The sequence below is a fragment of the Mustela lutreola genome, chromosome 8 (assembly GCF_030435805.1).
Source record: "Mustela lutreola isolate mMusLut2 chromosome 8, mMusLut2.pri, whole genome shotgun sequence".
Taxonomy (NCBI): Eukaryota; Metazoa; Chordata; class Mammalia; order Carnivora; family Mustelidae; genus Mustela; species Mustela lutreola.
In genome coordinates this window covers 132,628,563-132,653,749 of record NC_081297.1, presented here as the reverse complement: position 1 = coordinate 132,653,749, position 25,187 = coordinate 132,628,563, and the positions used below count along the sequence as shown (strand labels likewise).

The following is a 25,187-nucleotide window of genomic DNA, read 5'->3' as shown; positions in this document are numbered from 1 at the left end:
CCAGGTAAGCACGGTCACACATAGCTGAGCCACTTCATATAGACAAGCTCCCAGGAAAATATCTCTTCCCCCAACAAAAAGTGTATACACACCAGACTGGGTCTTATTTCCTACTACTAGTATTTAATGAGACCAAAAGTAAAATGTGAGCTTGTAGGAGCCACTCACCCCGCCCCCATTCTATCACTCATAAAATCAAAACCAAACTCTGCAATCTCTGCAGACTCCTTCATGAACTTCTTACATCTCCATCATTCACCTTCTTGAATCTGATGCTGTGGTGCTGTGGTTTTCAATGTGGGGTGGACTGGTTCTCCACATTAGAATCATCAGGGGAGCTTGCTGTAATGCTCAGGCCACACCCAAGATCCAATCAATGACACTCTCTGAAGGTGAGACTCAGGCATTAATATGTTGTAAAGCCCCCTGGTGATTATAGCATTCCGAAGTAGAGAATCACTGCATTAATTGGTTCAAGAATCATCTAGGAGGATTGTTAAGAAGAAAGATGGCTTAGCTCCCTCCCCTGAGATTCTAAATCGGTAAGAGGTAAAAGCCTTGAAATGTACATTTTCCACATATTCCCCAGAGAATGATGGTGCAGATGGCATGAGGACCACACTTGGAAAAAACACTGCTCTTTGTCCACCAGGTTACTCAGTCCAAGTTTCCTGAGCACAGAGAGCACTCTCACTCTCTTTGGCTTTGATTCGGATTTGCTCTCTCCTTGGAATGTCTTCCCCTCACCCTGACCTCTAAGAGAACTTTCAGTCACCTTCCAAATGTAAACTCTTCTCTGTGACTTTTCCTGACTCTTCCCAGGAGGAATTAATCACTTTCCCCATCTGAGTTTCCATAGCACTTTGTACATGCTGTTGCTGAAGCATTTATCTTATGGTATTATGGCTGTTTCTTTATATGTCTTTAAACTATGAATATTTTCCTTTTTTCATCTCATCAGCACCTAGCACAGTGCCTGGGACATAATTCAAGTCAGTAAATGTTTATTGAATTAAATGAAGTTGTTTGTGAAGTTGGTCATCGTATTTGATATCCATCCATCCATGTGTGGCAAGACTACAGACGCTGGGATATGGAACAGGAAAGATTCTAGTGCCAAAGAGGAGTGTTGGCCATAACAAGGTGAGGTCGGAGGACTGCCAGCCCCAGGACCAAGGCTAGGGCATGACTCCTTCAACACAGAGGATACAAAACAGACTCAGGTTTGTGTCCTAACACCAGCAGGGATAAGGAAAACACAGAAGATAGTAATTGGAAGTTAGAAGTATATATGAAGCAGAATTCCAGACTCAAGGATATGGTTAGTAATCATAAGAATAACTGACACACTTAGTATTTAAATTCAAATAATGCAGACTCAAGCCAAAGCCCAGACCTACAAACAAAATCTTCACGAGATATGCTGAGAATCTGAAAGTTTAACAAGAGTCTCAACTGATACTTATAATCCTTCAGGTTTATGAAACATCTGGCCAAGCAAATTTAGGAAGTGCTGAGAATAGGCAGAAAAGCTTTTTAATGCAAAGGAAAGTCAGCACCCCCAAGCACCTGATGACCTGTCCTTGTGGTACTAAGTCTCTATGCAGTGGGGAATGAGGAAAGTTTGAAGTCTGGGGAACACTGGGCATGGGTCATCCCTAGATCCCTGAACACCATGTCTAACTTTTAGAAAACCTATAGTGAATTACACCAGCTGAAAGGAAGCTCTTCCTATCCATTCGACCTCTGTGAAGTAAAGAACCGAGCAAGTTTGAGTATAAGGTAATGGACATTGTGGAAAATGAAAACAGAAGCTGAGAAAGGCTGTAGAAATAAAACCATCACAGACTGAGGGGGTGGAAAAATAAATCAAAACAAAAGCAAAGGTCAGCCCTGTCTCTCTCAAGCTAAAATAATACTTCTGGTCATGTTTCACACTCTGAGAAAGGAGGGAAATATGGGGGTGTCATTACCAGAGTTAGCCAAGCTGCAAAGTCTCAGGGCACAGTCTCTCAAAGTTCACCCATGTCTGACACTAAATATAAGTTTGGGGGATTCCCAACACCACCTCAGTTTTGATCATTCACTAGAAAGACTCATTGAAACCTATGCTATACAGAGTCATGACTCATTACAGGGATTAAAACAAAAGGAAAATTCATATAGGACAGAGTTTCAGAGAGCTCCAAATGCAAAGCTTGGGTCATTTTCAGGACACATTACTTTCTCAGCATCAATGTGTGACAGTACAAATACAGTAATTTCCAACTGGGGAAACTCAGCTTCAGTGTCCAGAGTTTTTACTGGCTTTTATTACATAGCTATAATTGATTGATTGATTGATTGATTGCCCACATTGTTGAACGCAGTCTCTAGTGGCACTTTCACTTCCCCAGAGGCTGGACTAAGAGGCCTGAGGGTAACCCGGTGCCCGGTCTTGGCCATACTTGAAATGGAAGGTAAGGTTTGCAGAACTAAAATTGGACTTTCCAAGGAGTTGTAGAACCCCCATCCATAATACATAATCATGGCAATCATGGCATCAATCCAAGAACAGCCTTCCTGAAAGTTTGGAATTGAGGTAAAAGTATTCAAATATATTATGTGTGTCATTGTATATTTTATATATATATATATATATATATGTCATTATATGTATGTGTGTGTGTTATTTGTGTGTGTATACACACATATAATGGCTCACCTAAATTTCAGTATAACCCTCAGTTAGTAATCAATAAAAAAAAAAATCTATCAATCAATTACTTTTTGTTGAAAAGAGCACTTGCTATGTGCCTAGCACTATCCCAGATGTTAAGTCACTGTTTGGAGGAATATTATAGAAAATTGAGACACAATCAAGGATTCCAGAAGTTACAAACTGGTTGAGAAAGATAACGGAGATAATTGAAATAGGCAGAAGTTTTCAAATAGAAAGCAGCGGGGCATAGCAAATTCTCCTCACTGATGATCACTGGTGGGAGAGAGATCTTGGTAATGAGAATGTGGGATCTGATAACTGTCTGGAGGCAGAAAAGATTTTGAACCCCCACTGAAATAAAATGCCAAACAGTATGTAATTAAGGTCATAAATGTGAGGTAGAAACTGTATATGTGAAATGAGCTCAAAGGGAAAAAGCAGTGAGGCATGGAAGAGCAGCAGAAATTTCTGAACAAATCTTGAAGCTGCAGTATAGTGTGGACAGAGCAAGTGGAGAGAAGGCCACCTTGACCACCCGGATGGGAAAGTAAAGAGTTAACTCCATACTATATTTTATGACAGTCATCTGAGCAGCAATGTGGACATTCTGATAATGAAAATACCAAACAAACGCTCAAAATAACTTCAAAAGCTGATACACAGAAGCAAACAGGCACATTAATCAGGATGCTGGGTGATAACAAAGATATAAGGCCCCCTCCACCATCTTTATGAACCAGCTGCCAGATAATTAAGATATATCACTTGAGAAGAAAATGTTGGGGGAAAAAAACAGAAGTCAGTAGTTTCCTGGAAAAGGAAATGAGGATGCTCATTTGGGAGATTTGGAAGGAAGAATTGGGAGTAGTTTGGGAAGAATAGGTACATAATACATAAAAGCATTTCAGAGTAGAATAAGCCATCAGCACAATTCTGAATGGCTAAAGAACTTGGAAGATAGCAAAGGACCCAGAGCAATTTCAAAAACTCTCTCAAACTTCTTTTATGTAATGCTTAGTAAGTTGTCTGAACTTTGAGAGATACAATCTGATTTGCAAGGCTTTCCATTATCTGGTAATACATTTTATCTAATTTAGATAATAATTTATCTAATTAACTAATTAATTAGATCACTTATTCAATGTGTATCTGAACACCTCCACTATTCTAGGCCTTATAGATATAATAATAAACAAAAAGTTTTTGTTCTCATGGAGATCATATTCCATTGGAGAGGGACAAACAATAAATATATGTATGTGCCTACTAGCTATTATACATAGACATAGATAATGGACATAGATAATGTCTACTATCTAATATGCAATATAGTCATTAGAACTAAAGCATGGATGAGGAGGTGGACGGAAAGTTTAGCGTGGGCAAGGAAAGTTTCACAGATGAGGGGCGTTTGAGCAGAAATCCAAATAAAGTGAGAGATGAGATTATGTAGATATCTGGGGGGAAATCATTACAGGTTTGGAGAACAGCTAGTACAAATCCTGGAGACTAGAATGAACTTCGCTGGTAAGCTTTAACATGACAGGCAATGGTTAAAATGGAATGAAGTGAGAGAGTTAGGCAGTGGCAAACTCACACAGTAAATCAGAGTAAACTTTGGATTTTATTCTTGTTGCAAAAGTAAATATTCAGAGGGTTTCCTTTATGTTCCTAAAAATGAGTATTACTTCCTATTCTTTTTCATGTCTACTCTCAAACAATAACTCCTCTGGTAAGAAGACCATAGTAAATATGGTCGACCATATTTGGTCGACCATATTTACTCATCCACTCCAGTACTCATCCACTACTCATCCCTTTACTTTCTCTTCAGATGGCTAGTGTTCAGATTGACCCAAAATTTTATTCCTGAAAGATACGAGCTTTCAGTGGTTCTCGCTTATAGGGAATTAAAATAGCTTCCCTTAACTTGTGATTGAACAGGGAAGTCCTATGAGTTTCCTCTGGATTTCATTCATACTCCTCTCTGACCACACTGTATCAGACAGTTTTGGTAGACAAGATCAGTCACATTAGTCACCCCAGCCAACATTATGGTCTATATTTTCCTGGCTCAGGGTAAAAGGAGCCTGGGATGGCAGAGTGGCAGTCTCTGTTTTTTTCCTCTGGGAGAGGCATGTCTTCTCCAGGTACTAAAGCTGCTGTACAACTATTGCCCAGAAGTCATAGTATAATGACCATAATATTAAATGTAATTATGAGAAGTGGCACTCCCATTTCCTCACTTTGGTCCCTGGATCCATATTTTCTGTAAGGGTCTGCATCACATATCAAACACAAGTAAACATAAGTCTCACCTCTAAAATGGTACCCCAACATTTCAAGATGTTAACTTTATTTTGGCAGAGTAACTGGGTCTTATCTCAATCATTCTACTGTTAAAAAACAAAACAAAACAAAACAAAAAACAACAACAAAAAAAACAGGTGCTTCCAGGACAGAGCTTATGGTAAGACTACAAATTTCCATAGGCATCAGCCTATCAGCATCCTTTCCTAAAATGTGAGTTTCATGGTGAGAAACAACATTGGGTAAGATACTGTGACAGTGAACAAGGCATTCAGAGTCTCTACAGATGATGGCTTTGGCAGAAGCATGGAGGGAAGGGAAACAAATCCAAATCCAAATATTATCTATTTTAGTAAGGACACACTGCTTCTGCCTCCACAAAAGAAGTAAAAAATGATGAACCTGCCACCATGTGAATGAATGACTGAAATGGTATTAGTTGAGACAGTTAGGGTTGGTCTCTAGAGCTGACAAGTTGGTGATTCTTGGAAATCCTTAGTGAAGGGAATTCCACATAATTAAACTAGTAGGTTAGTTCCTGCTGCCATGCCCACTTAACTAATGAGTCCACTCAGCATATTGGCACAGCTGAGGTCAAAAACATACTGGCATTCAAAGGACAGATCATAATTAATCACCTAATTATCACAAACCCTTTTAGTGACTTTTTATATGGAACTCGGATATTGTGGACCCATTTTGAAAATACAACAGGTTAAAAAGTACACCTGGGCACACCAGAATGTAGGGGTTTTATGGATCAGAAAACATTGTGCATGGTTCCAATTTCTGTATCTTTTATTTAGCTATAAGTATCAGAAACAATTTTATGACTTACCAAAAAAATGATGTTAGGTAGCTCACAAAATCTCTAGGAAAGTCAGCAAACCAGGCTCGGATGCTACACATTCAGTGATCATGTTCAAAATCATGTTACAGAACCTGGTTGGTAAAGACACCATTGCCACTACCAATACCACTGTATATTGATGATAGCCCTGAGGTCATTGCTGTCCCTGGAAATCAAATGTACCTACTGATCACTGTAATGGATCTGTGCATCCCCAAGCCTCTGCATCCCTGACTTGTTTTTGCGTGTGTGTTTATTTGTTTCATATAAAGGCTTGTCTCTAGTAGCCAAGTCTAGAGAAATAACAGAGTGTGTAACATAAACCAAGGAAAAGGGGAAAATGAATGATGAGCTAAGAGCAGTTTTTTTAAGTTTTTTAAGGACAAGGGCAATCTCAAGAAGCTTAACTAGTGTTTGTATAAAGTAGCTCACTAAGAAAGGACAAGCATCCTGTCCTCCTCAGAGGGTCATAAGCCCAAAGCATAAGTGAAACCCAGGGCATGTTCACAGGCACCTAATTGTTGCAAGGAACCATTGCTTGGTTTCCCAGTGTATGGCCTGGGAGACTACAAACCTTGCCCGAGAGCCTCAGTTCCAATACAAAGATAAAATAGCATTAACTGAAGGAGGTGTAGCAGTTGGTGTCCAGCAAGGTAAACGGACATGCCAAAAGAATTTCAGAGGGAAACAATGTCAAAGGAACTGGTTACACAGGTGACGAAAGAGCTAAGAAGTCAAGGAAGGATGGTAAGGTAACTCAGCTATTAGCAAGAACAGAAAGATGCCCCCAGCCTAGGGCTGAAGGGACCCAGGGAAGATGGGGCATTTCCAGAGCCAGGAACTGAAGCCAGTGGCTGAGATTTAGAACTGTGGTAGGGAACATGCCACAGAAGCTGGGAAAACAGAAGATGGGATTGACTGATAGGAGCTGGAACTACATAAATAAACAAGCATACAAAAGCAGCTAGTGCTGGAGGCCTCATTTGAAGCAAAAAGGAGGAGAAATACTCTGGTCTGTCCTACTTCCACCAATACCTCACAGTGGCCAGACCCACCTGCAAATGAGGTGGCAAGGAAACCTGGTTAATGTAGCTCCCTGCATGCAGATGGTATGAACTCTTCAAGGTCCACCAGAAGGTATAGGATTCCACATTACGCACACTGCTCACCCTCTGAATCACAGCAGCCGTCAGCACTAACCTTGCAGGTCCCAGCCAGGCTGGAGGTACTCAGCCTCTCCCAGGTGGAAGGCTAAAATAGAAGTCTTTAAGGTCACATTTGTGTGACATCTAGTAAATTAGTTTATAACCTGTGGCGAACACAGGAATACAATGTTAGTGCAATCATGAGATCACCCCACTGGGTTCTAGGGTAATGTGGCTGAAAGTTGGGGAAACACCTAACTGGATCTCCTGTTAAGACTTGCAAGTTCCTAAAAGGTCAAATTTAGCAAATGACCCTATTTGATATCATCCTCAGGCTTGCTAAGACCTACTTCCTTTAAGTTGATCTCAGGGAAGTATAACTCACATAAAACATTCATGTACTTGTACCCATTTTCACCTATTCTCAAGCCCAGTCTTCTGTTGTACTGATGGAGGAGTGGCTGACCCAGTCCTAAGCTCTTGTCTCTAGTTGCAAAGTTCTTGTCTCTAGTCTCAAGAGCTCTACTGCTCAGGGTGGTGAAAGTGGCCATGAGATTGTCCCTTACTCATGCTTGTTCATCCATTTAGGAGAAAGTTTGCCTCTTCAGAGCAGCCTCTGACACCCTTACACCATGCTGTCTTGCTTTTTCGCTGGGGCAAAACCCCCAGTAAAACATACTAGATGTCTAGCCTTCTGAGAAAAGGGAAATATTTACTGGTTGCCTTCTGGATGCTATACACCTTGGCACATTTCAAATATATCACATAATCTATTCATAGAACTTCCCTGTGGTAGTGCTAGTACTTCACTTTATATATAAGGAAACAGAATTCAGAGAAGTAAGGTACTTTCCTAAAGATATAGCTAACAAGTGGAGAACCAGAGATCGAGGTACTAGCATCCAAGGCTATCTTCCCAGGAAATATTTGAGACCCCTCAGAAGAAAAGATGCAAATCAAAGCTCTAGTTACCCGAACTAGGGGAATCAAAGTCCCTTAAGGTTAAATCAGATCTGATTCAACTGGGAACCATTAAGACTGCAAAGGAAAAAGAGCTAAGGACTCAAGACACCAAATCAACAGAGGATTCTGGAAATTTGTCTAGCATTAGTTGTTTTCCAAATGCTTCCTGTATTTGCTTTGGATTTTCAGTGACCCCTTTATATAGCCTGGATGATGGAAATGTTACAGTAAATTATACAATGCCATTTAGGGTGATGGATTTATCAATTTGAGTTTCCCAGTACTCACCTAATCTGAGAACTGGGGAGGGAGAGCAGTAGAAAAGAGGGAATTGCCGCAATGCACTTGCTTTCCAGCACAGGGTACCTCTCCTCCTCCCTCTCTCCACCCCCACTCACATCTGACTCAGCTTCTGGGAAGGAGTCATCTCCCTCACAGAGTACCTGTTTGGCATCAACTCCAGACAAGGCACTTTCCCACCTGTGAGGAAACTGCAGGCTCTGAGCTTCTAGAGTTGGAACTGAATGCCCTGCTGCTGGTAAGCTCAACTCAAGCTCAATGCTTCCCACTCCACACACTCACTTATTCAATAAAATAATGCTTTCAAAGTATGAGACAAGCTCTTCCTGGCATGTCCTGTGACTGCCGGCTTCATTAGTATGCTGGCCTTCCTGCCAGCCCCTCCCTGGCAGTCCCCTGGCTGGGGGGCTCAGGTTCTCTCTCCTTTCAGGCAGTTTGTTCCATTTCTACCTTTCGGATTCAAGCTATTGTCTTGTTACAAGGGCAGGGATACAGAGGGGGTGGGAGGTGGAGGGGCAGGCTTTGCTCTTTGGGTCCCCAGAGAAGCTGGGTTCTTTCCTGTTATCTATCTTCTCCCTCCAGCCCTTAACCTAGGTCTTTTTAGAGGATGTCCTTTTTCCTGTCTCTGGACTAAACAAACTGGGATTCTCTCTGGCTTTTGGTCCTGAGGGCTTTGTCTGCAGCTTGCCTTGATTCTACATCCTCTCTGATCTCTTCCCTCTTCCTGCTGAGTTTTTCTCACCTCCCCCACACCCAGCGTCACTTTTCCTGCCCCCTTCTCTTTCCAGTTCCCCAAACTCTCAGGCTATTGTCCCAGGAACCCAACCATCCTCCTCTCTCATCATCTTTTCTACACATAAACTTGGCACTACCTGCACACATCTGACACAGGTCCTGCCCTTTTCCTCCATCCTAGACAATGCCGTTTTCCTTGTGCGGTGCTGGCCACAGCTTCACAGTCTACATCTGCATTTCAAAGCACAGTCATTGGTCCCAAACACACTACTGAAATACTTAAAGACTGCACGTTCTTATTTTAACAAAACATTTTTAGCCAATGATGACTACTTTTTCAGGGGACACTGCATTCTTTCCCAGAGTGAGTACTGGTAAATATACATAGCAAATCAGAAATATTCCTACAAATTTGTGCATATGAAATATTTTGGTTTCATATTAAAGTCAATATGTGTCTAACAATGTTTCTCCTCTCTCCTCCTCAGTATCTCTAGAAGATCTTAGTATGCTACACTTACTACCAAAAACCTCCATAATATCTTGGGGAAGTCTCCTCGACATATTCCTGGACTTATTTACTATATACATAAGCAAGTCTACTAAAAGAAAAGTTTATGTTGTCCAGGGTCAAAGGCCAAAAATAAAAATATATTTCAGAATGAGTAAGAAGCAAGCAACTAGAAAGCTAAATAGAATTCTGGAGCAACTTCAAAGAATGATGGAGTGGACTAACAGGAGAAAGTTGAAGCAGAATAAATTGATTTTTTGGTAGATAATTTCTTCCTAAGCCACAGAAATTCTGCTAGCATCTGTTCCTTCATGTACCACAAAATTCAAGCCACAGCTAAAGCTACTTTAAGTAAAGTTAGGGGACTAGAAAGCAAGGTATTTCATGTAAGCACAGAGTTTTAAAGCTGTGAGGAACTTTAAGGATCACTCACCCAAAAAAATTAGGCTATAAGAAGATCAAATCTATAAAGCCAGTCTCACTCATGGTATCAGAATGATAGTTAACACTGATTTTTTAATTATCATAGAAAGAACACTTAAAGTGAGATTCACTCTTAGCAATGTCTAATTGTACAATATATGCCTATTGACGGTATGCACTACGTTGTACAGCAGACCCTAGAGCTGATTTATCTTACTTGACAGAAACTTTATGCCTATTTTTAGTGACTCCCCACTTCCCTCCCTCCTAAGACCTTAAAAGGTTATCCTCCAAGCTGAGTGTTTATTATACAATATTTTATTTCACCTCACAATAGTCTTGTAAGGTAGGAATTTTAATTGTCTGATTTTCCAAATAAGGAAACTGAGATTCAGAGTTGGAGTAACTCCATCAAGTTACAGGTAGAAAATAGCAGGATCAGTACAGGAACAGAGGCAGCCTAATGGCACAGACCTCTTAACCTCTAAACTATCCCATTATTACAAGGGGCTAGCCAATTCAAAACTCTGGTTAAACCACTCAGATAAGGAAAGCAGATACATTTAGGAAGGACTTTGGGGTTTCTACATTCTGGATGGATGAAACCTACATTATTAGGTCGTGTTCCATTCACAATCCCCAAATCTCAATGTCTTAGAACAAGGTGACTTCTCATTTATGCTGTATTGGGTCAGTAGTGAATTTGGCTTAGTGTTATCCTCACTCATAACTCAGTTGGCAGAGCCTCCCCCTTTGGAGTGCTGTTAGTCATAATGACTGAAGAACAGGAAGATGGTGATTTGTGCACCGGCTTTAAAGGCTTCTCCCTGAAGGTGATACTCATCAATTTGTTCATATTGCATTGGCCAAAGTAAGTTACATGGCCACACCTAATGTTAAGGATGTGGGAAAGTAGAGTCTAACTATGAGGATTGTTTACTAACATGTTATAGGACACAGGACATTCCTCGGGGGGTTATCGGGGAATAATGAAGAATAGTCTCAATAACTACCAGAGTACCAAATTCTTGGAATTACTCACTTGACTCTGGTTGTATGGATTAGCCCTACTGTAATTTAAATTTGTTTGAGTTGATATATTTCACAAACAGGTCTAATTCCAAATTATTTACTACCACCATTGTTCTTTTAGAACACCAAATTCACTTTCCCTCTAGTATAAAACTACATAGGTAACATTTCAGACCAAATTAATAAAAACAAGATTAAAAAAAAAAAAAGAAGAAGAACTAAGTAAAATCAGGGGCACTGAGTAGCCCAGTTGGTTAAGTGTCTGCCTTCAGTTCAGATCATGATCCTGGAGTTCTGGTTTCAAGCCCCGCTTTGGGCTCCTGGCTCAGTGGAGAGCCTGCTTCTCCCTCTGCCTGCTGTTCCCCTGCGTGTGCCTTCTCTCTCTCTCTCTCTCTCACGCTCACTCTATCTCAAATAAATAAGTAAAATCTCAAAAAAAAAAAAAAAAAAACTAAGTAAAATCTATATTCCAACTAAGACACACACAAAACAATGAGGCTTTATGACATAATACCTGTAGAAATTCCTAGCATATTGCCGGGCACAAAGTAAATACTCAATAATTGTTAGTTTCCTTAAATATATCAGGCTCCAATTAGTATTTCTTTAAGAGACATATCTATCTCAATATCTGTCAAAGAGTGTTGAAGGCTGGCAACACTTCTGGCTCTAGTGCTCACTACTAGATGCATAGCATACTAAAAAATTAAAAGGCAAAAATGAGTGACCTTGAAAGATGTTGTCCCAAAGCTCTTCCCCAGGGAGAAAATATACAAGTTAGTTCTCTGGGCCATAATTATTTTCACATGAACTAAACTTCTGAAACCGTAGCTCTAGAATTTCTAATTAACCAGAACATTTTTCTGACATGAACAGCACCTCTCCGACAAGCAATTACACATTAGTACAGAATACAGCAGGTAAAGGCAAGTGGAGGACAATAGAGGTTGTTTTCTCAAGAAAAAAAAGAACAAAACCACAAGTGGCACAATGGAATTTTTCTATTAACTGCTGGAATAAAGAGAGATATGGGTGTCCAAAGGCAAAATGCAGAAAACTCCACACAAAAGTGAACCAAAGTAATCGGAACTGTAGATCTTGAGGGAAACCCATGGTATGAGAACAATTCTCTTTGAGAATTTAGAAAACAAACAAGGGTAGTGCCAATCACATAATTCGGCTCATCCCTTTTCTGATTAAACCAGGGTCAGGAATGCCAGTTCATTAGAAAAAAAAAACAGATTTTTATTATTATTACTGCTTTGGTCTCACCCATGATGAAGACATTTTGATGATGGAAGATCTCCCCAACTTTACTCTACCTTACTTGACCCCAAATATGAATACCTCCAACTGAAACCTTGTTTCTTCATTTTGTAATATGAAGAAATGCTTGCTGGGGGAGCTTTCTAGCCGGATACCCTTGAATGCACTTCCTGATGAAGTGGGAGATTCGCCAGCTGCCACTACAGATGCTGAAAGAACTGGGAACAAGTGAAGCTGATTGTAATAATATGCTGCACAAGGCTGAAGGAGGAATGGTAGTGGAGAGCCCCAGTTCAGTGGGTAGGCACCTTCCAGCTAAACAAAGGCCAAGGCAAAATTTGGTCCATTGCTCTAGCAAAGCTATGAGGATGGCTTGCCAATTTATTATATGACACTGAAGGGCTACGAATATTTCTTAAAAAGAAAAAGAAATAGTAGCAACAAGGGGAAACTGAAAGTTTCTTGTTCCTAGAAATTATGATTGCCAATTTAAGTAAGCTGTATAGGCTGTGATTTCATAGACATGGAGAAAGCTCTCAGCTAAGAAATATATCATTTTACTACTTGCAAATGCTTTACTTATCATCAATACAGATGTATTTCTTTGGTCTGAATCTTGTTCTGTTGTTAAAATAAAAATTCAGGCCATAGTAAATCAGCATTAAGTCATTTACACCTTACTATGAATTAATTAATAAATTAGAATCCTACCTCAGAAATTTATGAACATCTCCTGGTAACAAAATGAGGGACAAAGAAAATAACAAGGTGTTCCATGTCTTAAGGGGATCTCTGGCATATGTGCACAGATTACTTTAAACTTAAAATCAGAGGTTAAGAGTTAGGCTTCTGGAAATATAATAGGAAGAGGAAAACAGATGGGGAAGGCAAAGGTAAAATTAAATGTTATTCCTTCATGTAAATTTTTTTGTTTCAATAAATTGATTAATGGATCCATTTGCAGAAGTGAGATTTTTGAAAGCTAATCTTTTGGGCCGAAGATGAAGTCCTGAAAATAAACATTTTCTTATTTTTTAATTGCTCATAACTGCCTTTTAACTGCCTAGAAAACCACTTGCCATGTGGCAGATTAAACATTTTTTTCATGAATGATTAAAGCTTCAGACCCCCAAAACAGCATTTCCTTCCAAGCTATCACAAATTTATCACATACCACAGAGTACACAGGGTGTACATAGCCCACTCATGCCCTCATTGCTCAAAACATATCCAAATGTTCAGAAAATCCCCAAAGCAAGAGAAAATTCATTTTAAAATCATCAATGAAGCATGCCCAGGTGGCCCAGTGGGTGAAGTCTCTGCCTTTGGCTCAGGTCATGATCTGAGAGTCCTGGGATCAAGCCCCACATCGGGCTCTCTGTTCGGAAGGGAGCCTGCTTCTCTCTCTCTCTCTCTCTCTGCCTACTTATGACCTGTCAAAAAAATAAATAAAACCTTTAAAATAAATAAATAAATAAAATAAAATCATCAATGATGTCAACTCATCTCCCTATGGTGAAGTATTTGGTTTTATTTTTTTTTAATGTTACAAGTATAATAGCAGGTCAATTTTAAGCCAGTTCTATTTTTTAAACCAAAAAAATGAGATACAATTTTATGAAAATTTACGCTGACTTTCTCATGTGGCATAAGCCAAACTAGAATTGGCTCCCAATCTTTACAGGAAAGTTCTAAGAAATGACAGCATTGTTAGGACAATCGGCTAGCCCTCCCAAATGGCTTCTTTGAAGGATAAGATTTTTTTGAGTATCTAAATTTTTCTGTTTGTTATCAAACAGATAAATAAAAAATGTATTAAAGTCATACTCTGTTACTTCTTATTACTCATTACAAGCATCATAAAAAAGCATAAAATAATGTTTAAGCTTGTTGAATCTCTATATTGTACACCTAAAGCTAATAAAACATTGTGTGTCAGCTATGCTCAAATTAAAAAAATATATTTTTTCCTAAAAATCTCTTTTAGGATAGAGCAATGATGTCTATTTTTCATTTGTATTACCTCATTTCTCCACTTGCCCTGCATCCAGCTTAGATAATAAATACTATATGTATATAGAAGGACTCCACATATATCTCTTCCACTTGGACCTATGGATGTATACTGCCTATCTCAAATTCAAATATCTAACAATAATATCTTATATCCTTTATCTTTCCCATCTCAGTTCTTGCTCATAAATCTAATCTCTTCAGCCAGATTAGAAATCAAAAATCAAAAAAATGTAAATCAGGCAATGTAAACCCTCTAAGACCTACTATCAGCTTAAAATTCAAATTTGCAGCCCTTGGGCACAGCGCTCTGACCTGGTCTCTGCCTCTACCTCAGCCCCAACATCTCTCCCTTTTACTCACTCTGCTCCAGCCCCTCTACTCTGTCTGCTGTTCCCAGAGCCACCAAGTTCAATATAGATTCAGCCCATTACACTTTCTCTTCCTTCTGCCTAAAATTCCTTCTCCTCTAATCTTCAAATGTTTAATTCCTTCTCATCATCAGGACTCTGTTCAACTGCTATCTTTTTTTAAAAGTTATTTCCTGATCTATCTAAAATTTCCCCACTCTAGACACTCTCTATTCCCTAACCCTGATTTATTGTACTCATAGGACTAATCATTTCTGAAGTGATTATTTTATTGCTTGTTTACTGTCAGTTCCCCTACGTCTGGAATGTCCCCTACATTAGTGCCATGAGGGTAGGAATTTTGCTTATCTTGTTTACTGTTAGGGTTTAGAACAGCACTTGGCACAGAGGAGGCATACTATTGTGAACGAATGAATGTTCAATAAACCATACAAATTGTAGAGTGCTTCTAAGAAAGACCTGAGATCAGATTGCACTCTTCTGATAGTAAAGAACTGCTTATGAAGACAGCAGCCATCAGTTATATAAATAAAGCACTGGATTTAGAACTAATGCATCCACACAGGCTTGTGTCGGTTACTAGGTATGTAATCTGTATTACGTATTACCTGCAAACAGGATATGTATCATTTCACAGTATCTTCAGAATCTTTGAGTACTGGATAAAATGTTGCTTTGGGAAGCTGGAAGATGACCTGAAATAAATGAATAATATTCTCCTGACCAGCTCTGGCAAGGTGTAGAAAATGACAAATACTAGCTTCAGTTGGCTATCCTCCTTTGTTCTCTTTCCTTTTCGAGTATGGAGCCCATTGGAAAAGAAGCATTTTATGAATTCAAAGAATTATCTTATCAAACCCCCATAATTATTTTAACTATGTGGCATAATCTGTGCATAGTCCGTGATTAAGTTGTGCCATAATTAAAACAGTATCATGAAACTAATTACAAAAAGCTAGACAGACTGTATTATCTTCCTGCTCAGTGTCCAAATGCTACATTACAGAAGAATATAATTCTACTCTGCAGACACCATTAAAATCTTCCAACATATTTTTAAATCCCTGGCTGTCTGAGGGGTGAGTTGGGTCAGGGAAGGACGGGGGATGACAAAGAGTGCAGAAGAATCCTGAATGAAGTTTGAGCTTTTAGATAAGCCTTTCATCATGAGATGGGAAAATAACTAAAAATGATTGTTGGGAAAAAAAATTTTTTTTTCTCTTTAGAAAAACTGTCTAATCAGAAAACCAGATAGTTTGGCTGGACTACAGGAACTATCTAGAAGACAGAAAGACCTGGCTGATATTTCCCCATTTAGACTGAAACTACAATTATTTTCCTAATTAGAGCAGATGAACGAAAGAAGAAAGAATCCAAGAGCTAATGTTAAATTCATCCTTTCAAGTAGCTATTTACACAAGGTCAGTGGCATAAGTAAAATACTTCACATGTATACATGTCTTTGCTAACAGTACATTTATGTGTTGCTTTCATTGATACTATCATTGTTTTTACCTCCAACTAATGGCAGGAGAGGCAGCTCATAAGTACATAGGATAAATGGCAAAAGGAAAATATCTGACATTTAAAAACTTGCCCTGGGTCACTAAGAAATAGCTACAGAATAATTCCAACTGATTTTCTTTCACCCCAGGCTACCCTGACAAAACCATAAAAATAGAATCACCCTATGGGGTTGCACAAGAGAATGGCAGAAAAAGACATCAGGTAAGTATCAGGGCTTACCTCGGATCAGCGGGTGTTGGCCCGTATCATCTGCACTGCTTGGGAACTTTTCAGAAATACAACTTCTGGAATCCTAACCCAGAACCCCTGACTTGGGAACTCTGGAGGTGGAGCCCAGCAATCTGTGTCTTAATAAAGCTTCCTGGTGATTCTGATGTTTGCCTAAGCTTGAGAGCCACTGTATTTTTGTCATTATCGCTGAATTCCTTTTATCTAGTTTTACTGAGCTATAATCGCCATATGTAAGTTAACATTATGTAAATGGAAGGTGTACAAATGATAAGCTCTCTATCACTTTTCCTGGAGAATTAAGGATCCAAACATCCCATGGGTGTTCCAGGCCTCCCTCCCTGCTCTAATCCTGACCCTCCCATATGCTAGATGAATGAATAGCAACACAAATAAACTGCCAATTAAACTTCTCTCTACAACTGAAGAGAGGAGTGCCAGTAGACCTACCTATAATACCAAATCAGAGAAAAAGAGCTGGAATTTCATGTCTTTTCTCTGGATAGAGTTTGCTATTGGAAAAAACAGTTTATGATAACATTGTACATTGGCTCTTAGAACTAAAGATTAAAAGATTACAAGCTCTTTGATTTCTGGTTACTCTGAATGATCTTCAGTAGCTGTCACACTTGCTTTAGCAATGTTGGCCATCTGTACATATTCACTTAAATTAACCAACTAATGTTTTTAATAGATTCCAATTACCCTATGTATGGGAGGCAGTTGTCCTCAGCTGTTTTTTTCTCTGTCATCCATAGCATTGCCTCACCTAGCCAAGTATATCATCCTGAAAATAGAAAGAAATGGCCATTTACCAGGCTCCCTTACTTAAAAGTCAGCCCTTACTGGAAAGGTATGATTATTCATACTTCTGTTCATTCAACAAATGTTAACTACACATCTGTCACATGGCAGGTACTGAGCTAGAAACTAGAAAGACATACTCAGAATTAATCCTACACCTGAGAGGACATAGTTTAGTCCAAGGCAGCATACGTGAATTAAGCACAAAAGGAGCTGCTAGTTGTTAAAATGGAAGTGAGCACAGGATATGACACAAAGTAAGAGGATACATTCAAGTCTACTTATAAGTGTGGCAAGGTGTCTGGTACCGTTATGCCTGAACCTGTTCTATGTACATTTTTTTCCCCACATTTAATCATTTAATTACACTTGTAAGTATTCAACTGCTGAAGTGGGTATTCTTCCCCCAAAAAACAACAATCAGTTTTAGGCATTCTTCTCAACAGAAGTACTTTAAAAAATGTTCAGCTATAGAAAATAAAGCAATAACTTTTCTATTAATCATTGGATCAATATGTTTTTCTGTTTTTTAAGAGTTTTTGTTTCCCCAAATAATTCCCCATTTTCTCTCCATTATTACCTTGAGTTGAGGTTCACCTAAATCTTAGTTACACCAAAAAAGAAGATATTGTGGTATACAGACAACAATTTTCCCCCACAACCAACTCTGAGACAGGTAAGGGAGAGCAGGGCCACTCAAGAGAACAATGCCCAACTTTCTCAGCTTCCTGCCCTTCCACAGCGGCCAAGGTCACACCTGCACACATAGGAGAGGTCGTCCTCTCTCCTTTGTACCCCATTGACTCATTCTCCAGCTTCCACTGCTCTCTCACTCCCATTTCCACCCTCCCCGTAGTTCCAAAACAGTGGGGGTTGGGAGAGCAGCATTCTCAATATATAAGTACCAACTTCTCTCAATATCTTTTTTTTTTTTTAATTTCATTTCAGCGTAATAGAATTCTTTGTTTTTGCACCATACCCAGTGCTCTATGTACACTTCTAACCGAGCAACTCAAATTAAGTCAACTCTGGGGATAAAAACTTGTTTTGCAATCTAAGCCTGGTAAGGACTACTATTAGTTGGTTTAGAACTGGTCAAGAATATAAAGATTTGAACAAAATAAAACCTTTCCTTAGACAGAGTTGTGAGAATACTCACTGCAAACTACTTTTCCTGGGCTGTATACAGAATCTGTGTGTCAGTTCATTTGTGCCTCCTTGACGACAGAAGTCAGGGCCTAATGCTTGGCAAAAATAATTTGAGCAGCATGCCACCCTCTCCCCTCTCCGCTGCCACAGTGATTCTAGACTTTGTACAAATCTACCCTAAGCAACTAGGGACTATAACTAGGGAAATGGAGTTCCTTAAAAAGCAAAGGGAATGGAGTTGCCAAAAGAGTTTCTAGGAGGATATGCCTGGAATTTGGGATTTTTGATTTGTGTTTCTACAAAGCCTGGGCAAGCTGCCCTACTAAAATTACCATTAAGTTGAATTTATGACCAAGTAATGGTACATTTCTCTCATTAAAGACAGATCTTCTCTATCTGTCTGGGCTAGAGGATGACCTGTGTGGGAAAACAGTAAATCACTAGCCCCGCATTGCTCTTTTGTGTGCCTTGGGAATGGAGGGGGATGCCAAAGCGGTTAAGGTCAGCTTTGTGATTTGTGTCCCAGGAGGGTAGAAAAATCAGTTTGAGGATTTGCTAAAGGATCAAAAAAATAATTGATAACCAATGCACTGGCATGATTCTGCTGTTGGAATGCCTTTGAAACCATTCCCAAATGGCACCGGGGATTAGGGAAGATTCTTGAACAGAGAATGAGCTATGCGACCTGGGGCATACTTTAACTCTGTCTTCAACCTGGGTATAGTTGTGAAGAAAAGTTAACCTCAGAGACATCCTTGTCTGGAGTAGGTAGAATAATGGCAGCAACCAAGGTTGAGCCCACAAAGCATTTAGGGACACCCTCAAAAAGCGGTCAGTTATTTGGGAGGTTTCCTCAAGTTTTGTACTAAAATCAAAAAAACAAAAGCAGATGAAAACAAAACCTGATTTCAACACAGAAAAAACAAACAAAAAAACAAAACAAAACACTCTGATTTCAGTCCTCAATCCCAAATTATGGGACCAACAGCTGATGCTCTTTGCTTGAATTTTCCAGTGTCTCTTTGCTTTCAAATTTCTGTCTAAGGAATCAAGAATGATAATTGTAATATTTCATATTTATTGAGTGTCTGCAACCTTGGACCAGGTACTGTACTAAGCCTTTTGCCTGCCTTCCATGTCTATCTCCACCATTATCCCGTGAGATAGAGATTTCTAGCTCCATTTTGCAGATGAGAACCCTAGGGTTTCCGGAAACCAACACAGAGATCATGCTATGACTCAGACCTCGATTAGGCTGTTTCTAAAGTTAAGCTCTTAAGCATTAAAAAGCTCCAACAGAGGAAATAAACTTCTTTCCTTCAGATCCTACCTGTTCTTAATTCTCTAGGTCAAATATTCCAAATGTTTGATAAAATTTTGATATTATGAGGCTTAGTAATTAGTTACATGGAAATAACTCTTTTCAATTACTGCCACCACGCAGAAACCCATTCACTGAGTATTAGTTTCTCACTTCCAATTAACTGTATCTTTCTATTCCATACTTAGAATACTTAAAGGGGAAGCATTTTCAAGATAAACTCTCTACCTTAGCTCCATTTCTGACACCATTCTTTTGTAAGTCTTACAATTTTTATACAGCCTCAGGTCCTTTCATAACATAAATCCTTTTGTATTATCAATGATTTGATTATATGTTCTTCAAAACGTTATTCCTTTTAAGAAGTTATAATTTATTTCAACAATTTTGGAAATAAATTATTATAAGTCCTCTGGAGAATTTGTGCTTATAAGGCTTTCTGTAGCTATATAAAATAAGACTTCTGTGCATTGTGGTTGTTGGAGGTGTATTTTCTCTCTCTCTCTCCTCCCACAATTGTAAAGTATTATTCCACATACTGTAAGCGTGGCCTCACTGGTTATAATCTATCTAGCTCTATAAATAATTGTCTGAATAAGGGCCTAAGTAAAGATCTGTGTTCTTACTGTGGACTAAAAGTACACGAGTATCGTGATATATGTTATGTTATCACTTAGTTTACTTCTGAGTTCATAACTGTGTTCCCAATGGTTATGTCTGACCAAAGATATGAGTTGAATATGAATGCAAGTTGGATTTTTTTTTGCAAGTCATTCATACATATTTAGAAATAAAAATAGTTATAGATACAGATGACAATATAGGCAAAGAAATACGGATAGAGTGCATGGGTGTTTATTATGTCTTCATACCAGACATAATACAGTGAGAATCATGAGAATAAGGTCTTCTTTAAACTTTTTTTTTTTTTAAGATTTATTTGAGTGAGAGAGTTGGGGAGGGGCAAAGGGAGAGAATCCCAAGCAGACTCCCCACTGAGTGTGGAGTCTGACTCAGGACACCATCTCACGACCCTGAGATCATGACATGAGCAGAAACCAAGAGAGAGACGCTTAGCTGAACGAGCCACCCAGGTGCCCCTAAACTGGAAAGTGTTTCTAAAAGTTTGTTTTGGGCCCAGAATTCAAGTTTAAACATTACTTATCATAATGCTTATTTATACTACAATGCTTTATAAAGAAAGGTTACTCAATACATGCCAAATAAATAAAATCATACAAAAGGCATTCAATGTCAAACCATTGAATTGTTTGCTATTACTTTTTTCTTCTCAGATCCACCTATCCTCCTCTTTAAGCATAAAACAGTTTGTAAAATAATTCACATGTGTTAAAACTCTTTAAAAAAATAGTAAACATTAACAGAATGAAAATATAAGCCATTGAGAGAAAATATTTATAAATTATATACCCAATAAAGAAATTCTATCATGAATATATTTTTTAAAACTTCTTGAAACTCAATAATAAAAAAATGGTTGAGAAATTTGGACAGACATTCACCAAAGAAGATATACAGATGGCAGATATGAGAAGATTTTCACACCATTAGTTTTAGAAAAATGCAAATTTAAACCACAATGAGGTACAACCACATGCTTATTAGAATGGCTAAAATTTTTTTAAATGGTCTTTCAAAATGTTGGTGAGGTTTTAGAGGAACTGTCACAGGGTGGTGGTGGGAACATAAAATGGTGCAACCACTTTGGAAATTCTTCTGTAGGTGTTAAACACAAACCTACCATATGACTCAGCCATTCCATTTTAGGTATTTACTTAAGAAAAATGAAATCATAGCATCATACAAGAATTTATGCATGAACATTCATAGCAGATTTATTTATAAGAGCCAAAAGATAAAACATACCAAATATCCATCAACAGGTGAATGCATAACCATACAACGGTATACTCTTTAGCAGCTTAAACAAATGAACAATTAATACATAGCTATATCTCAAAATAATTATGTTGAGTGGAAGAAGCCAGAAAAATATATATACTCTATAATTCTATTTATATAAAATTATGGAAAATATAATCTAATCTGTAGTAACAGAAAACAACTAGCTCAATAGTTGTCTGGGGCCTGGGGTAGATGAGGGTGAAAAGGAAGCCTTACTAAAGACAACAGGGAATTTGTAGGGATGATGGATATGTTTATTATTTTGATTATGGCAATGGTTTCATGGGTGTATAAGTGTATCAAAAATTCTTAAATTTTACATTTTAAATTTGTGCATTTATTGCTTGTCAATCTACACCTCAACATCCACTGGACTTTTCAACAGACTTACTCCAGTTTCTGTGTTAAACAATAGAATGGAGAGGAGGTAGGGTGTCAAAGGTAGGAGCTGAAAGCCAATAGGAAACTACTTCAACAGACCAGGTGAGAGACAGTGGATGTGTGCACAAGGGTAGAGACAGTGATAATGGATCTATTTTGTCCACTCTGGATGTATTTTAAAAGTAGAATCAACAGGTTTTCCTTAGGGATCAGACAGGGCATGTGAGAGGAAGAAGAGTCATCTATGGTGATTTGGCCTGACCAACAATAAGAATGGAGTTTCCATTCCACCGAAATGAGAAAGGCTGTGAGTGAAACACACAGAAGGGAATCGTAATCAGGACTTGAGTTTAATCTTTTCAGATCGATGGGCTCTTATTGATGTCCTATTGACATCTCCTAACCCCAACACATGGTGCACAGACCATCAAGCCTTAGATCTAGTTCCCTCAGAGTTTTCTATTCGGAGCCCAGTCCTTTCCAAGTAGTCATGGCTGATAGAATGCTCACTGGTGCAAAAGACTATACATTGTTTGGTTATTGGGTAGTGTGTGGGGGTCACGTTTTTATATTCCTCTAGTACGTATCTCCTTATTAGAGTGAGCCTTTTCCCTCACTCTACAAAGGTTGTAAGCAATTTGTTAAAACCTGGTCCTGTATCTTACAGTGCCAGTTCCCAAACTCATATTTAAGAAACTGGCACAACAATATTTCTGTCATGTTGTAATGGTCAAGCAATCATAATCCATAATGACTCAAGGAGAAGGGATACAGACCTCCCACATCTAGACGGAAGGAGGGTCAGAAATTTGGAGGCCATATTTTAAACCCATTACACCAAGGTGCCACATAATGACTAGAGTTAAATATCACCTACACACTTGCATTACCTTTTATTTAAGCCCTTGTTATCTTATAAGAAAGTGAAGGGATCTGTATATTCACCTTGACTACAACCCCATATTATGAATAAACCATTCTTTGCTGGCATGTGTGATGTTGGCATCCAATTTGTTTTCACTCTTTACAAATACAAATGGTTACATTGCATTTTGAAATGATTCATGATACAGTCAACCTTAAAGCTCTCTGTAGATAGGACTTTATCATGCTACAATGCCCCAAACATAGTACCTATTCAGTGATAATGAAAATTGATATATGCCGAGCTGGCCCTACAGATTCTTTTGGTAAGTACTGATTGCCTCAATATTTGGCAATATAAAAGACAAGTAGAAGCTATGACTTCTTCCCCTACCTCACCACTAGGTGGTAAGTGTAGTGAAAGTAAATATTGGACCAAATTTTGCCACATAGATATATTTAGTAGCAGACAAGTTTCAAAATAGCCATACAGACTATTCCAATGGACTTGAGGAAGTCTCTGCTCTCTACCTTTTAGGCATACCAATAAGCTTTACAATAAGAGTTGAATACAAAAATTAGGAAAACTTCTAATTAGATCAGGTGACACAGATTTGATTAAATAGGGAAGCACAGAATCAAAATTCTCGACCTAGAACATATACTAAAGATGTTAGGCTTCTGGGTTTTGTTGTATCATTCAATTTTGTTCCTTCAAGGACAGAGATGCCTATGTAATCTTCTTTTAGTCTGATATATGCTTGCACACCATCATTCACTTACACCCTAGAAATTATGTCCAACCTCCCTTGCACTCATCACTGAACCCTCTGGTGCAGATTTAAATAGCAGCAGTGTTTTGGATCTGGAGCCCTGAGTAGACAATTGTAGGGTCACAGGGGTGTGTTAGAGCTGGTTTATACTAGCTGTGAGTCATTTGCGTATATCTCTTCCAACACTGCATTCTGTGACCTCACACTGTTGCTTGAAACTGGCTATGGTAGGAATAATTGCACAACAGAAATCAGCAAACGATACAAATCAGAACTTTGTCCCTCCCTAGAGCTCTGTTGCCACTACATTTCTATAACTGATCATCCCTATGGTATGAATTAATTTATATCAAACCATTTGTTTTGGAGTACTTGAAAGTAACTTACTAATAATATAATAAGCAAATATTAGTTGCTTAAATTAATTATTGATACAGTTCTTATATTTAAATAAGTGCCTAGGGGCATTCATATGTGTGTTTTGAGTGGGTTGTTTGTCCAATCTCATTAGCTCATGAAATTCCATAAGTTTTCAGTAATATCATATTTGTAGAACATAAAAACTGAGAATAGAAATTGATCAGCAGGGGTAAATTAAATGATCTTTTATAAGATTATATAATCATATTTAAGACTGATATAAAATAGAATGACAGATATTAATCCAATTTTAATTTTATTTCATTGAAAATTCTGATCTAATCTGAGGCATGGACCATTTATGTGCAGTATGATGGGAAAGACCAGAGTTCATCTCTACTTTAACACATACCAAATACATGACTTCAGACAAGTAATTTCTGAAACTCTATTTCCTTATCTGTAAAATGGGAATGACAAAGATGAGATCACCCATGTAAAAATATTTGCAACTTACAATGCTACAAAGTGGGTTATTTTTTAAAAGATTATTTATTTATTTATTTGAGAGAGAGGGAGAGGGGAGGAGAGAGAGCACAAGCAGGAGGTGGGGCAAAGGGAGAGGGAGAAACAGACTCCCCAATGAGCAGGTAGCCGGATGAAAGGCCGGATCCTAGGACCCTGGGATCATGATCTGAACCAAAGGCAGATGCTTAACTGACTGAGCCACCCAGGTGCTCCCAAAACTCATTACTATTACTAAAATGCCTCACAGAGAGCTAGCTGCTAACCAGTTAAGACTAGGTCAGGAATGTACTGTTTTTTCATTAGTGAGAAATAATAAATAAAGCAATAAAGTATATTTTTTTAATTTTCTCTCCAAAGAAAGACTACTGAGATTAACTTTTACAGGTTCTCTGAGGCTGCGAACAGAGAGCGGTTTTAAAATTGTCATCAGGCATGTACACTTGGATGAATGTACTGAATGTCGGGATCTTCTTTGTGTGCACACAAGATTCTCTTGCTTGAGCTTCACTGCCTTCAGAGCTGGTTCAGGCTGTACAGTTTATTGCCTGTCACAGTTCACTGTAGTGTTCCCCTAGATCTTCACATCTTTCTTCCCCTTTTCTTCTTTAATATAAAACATCCTTCCTAATACATCTTCCCAACTCTCTCTCTCTCTCGAAAGAGTAAAAAAGAAGACCCTGAAGTATCTGCTTAAATCCGATCTCCA

The 25,187-nt window shown here is 38.5% G+C and overlaps 1 long non-coding RNA gene across 1 annotated transcript in view; it reads right to left on the bottom strand.

Annotated features, from left to right (window-relative positions):
* Positions 1–16,471, bottom strand: part of LOC131839336 (uncharacterized) — a 51,378-nt gene extending 34,907 nt beyond the window's left edge. The window contains exons 1-2 of the long non-coding RNA XR_009356927.1: positions 16,367–16,471; positions 15,229–15,315 (exon numbers count right to left, since the gene is read on the bottom strand). This is a non-coding gene — a long non-coding RNA (uncharacterized LOC131839336). The remainder of the gene's footprint in view (positions 1–15,228; positions 15,316–16,366) is intronic.
* Between the last annotated feature and the right edge of the window lie 8,716 nt (positions 16,472–25,187).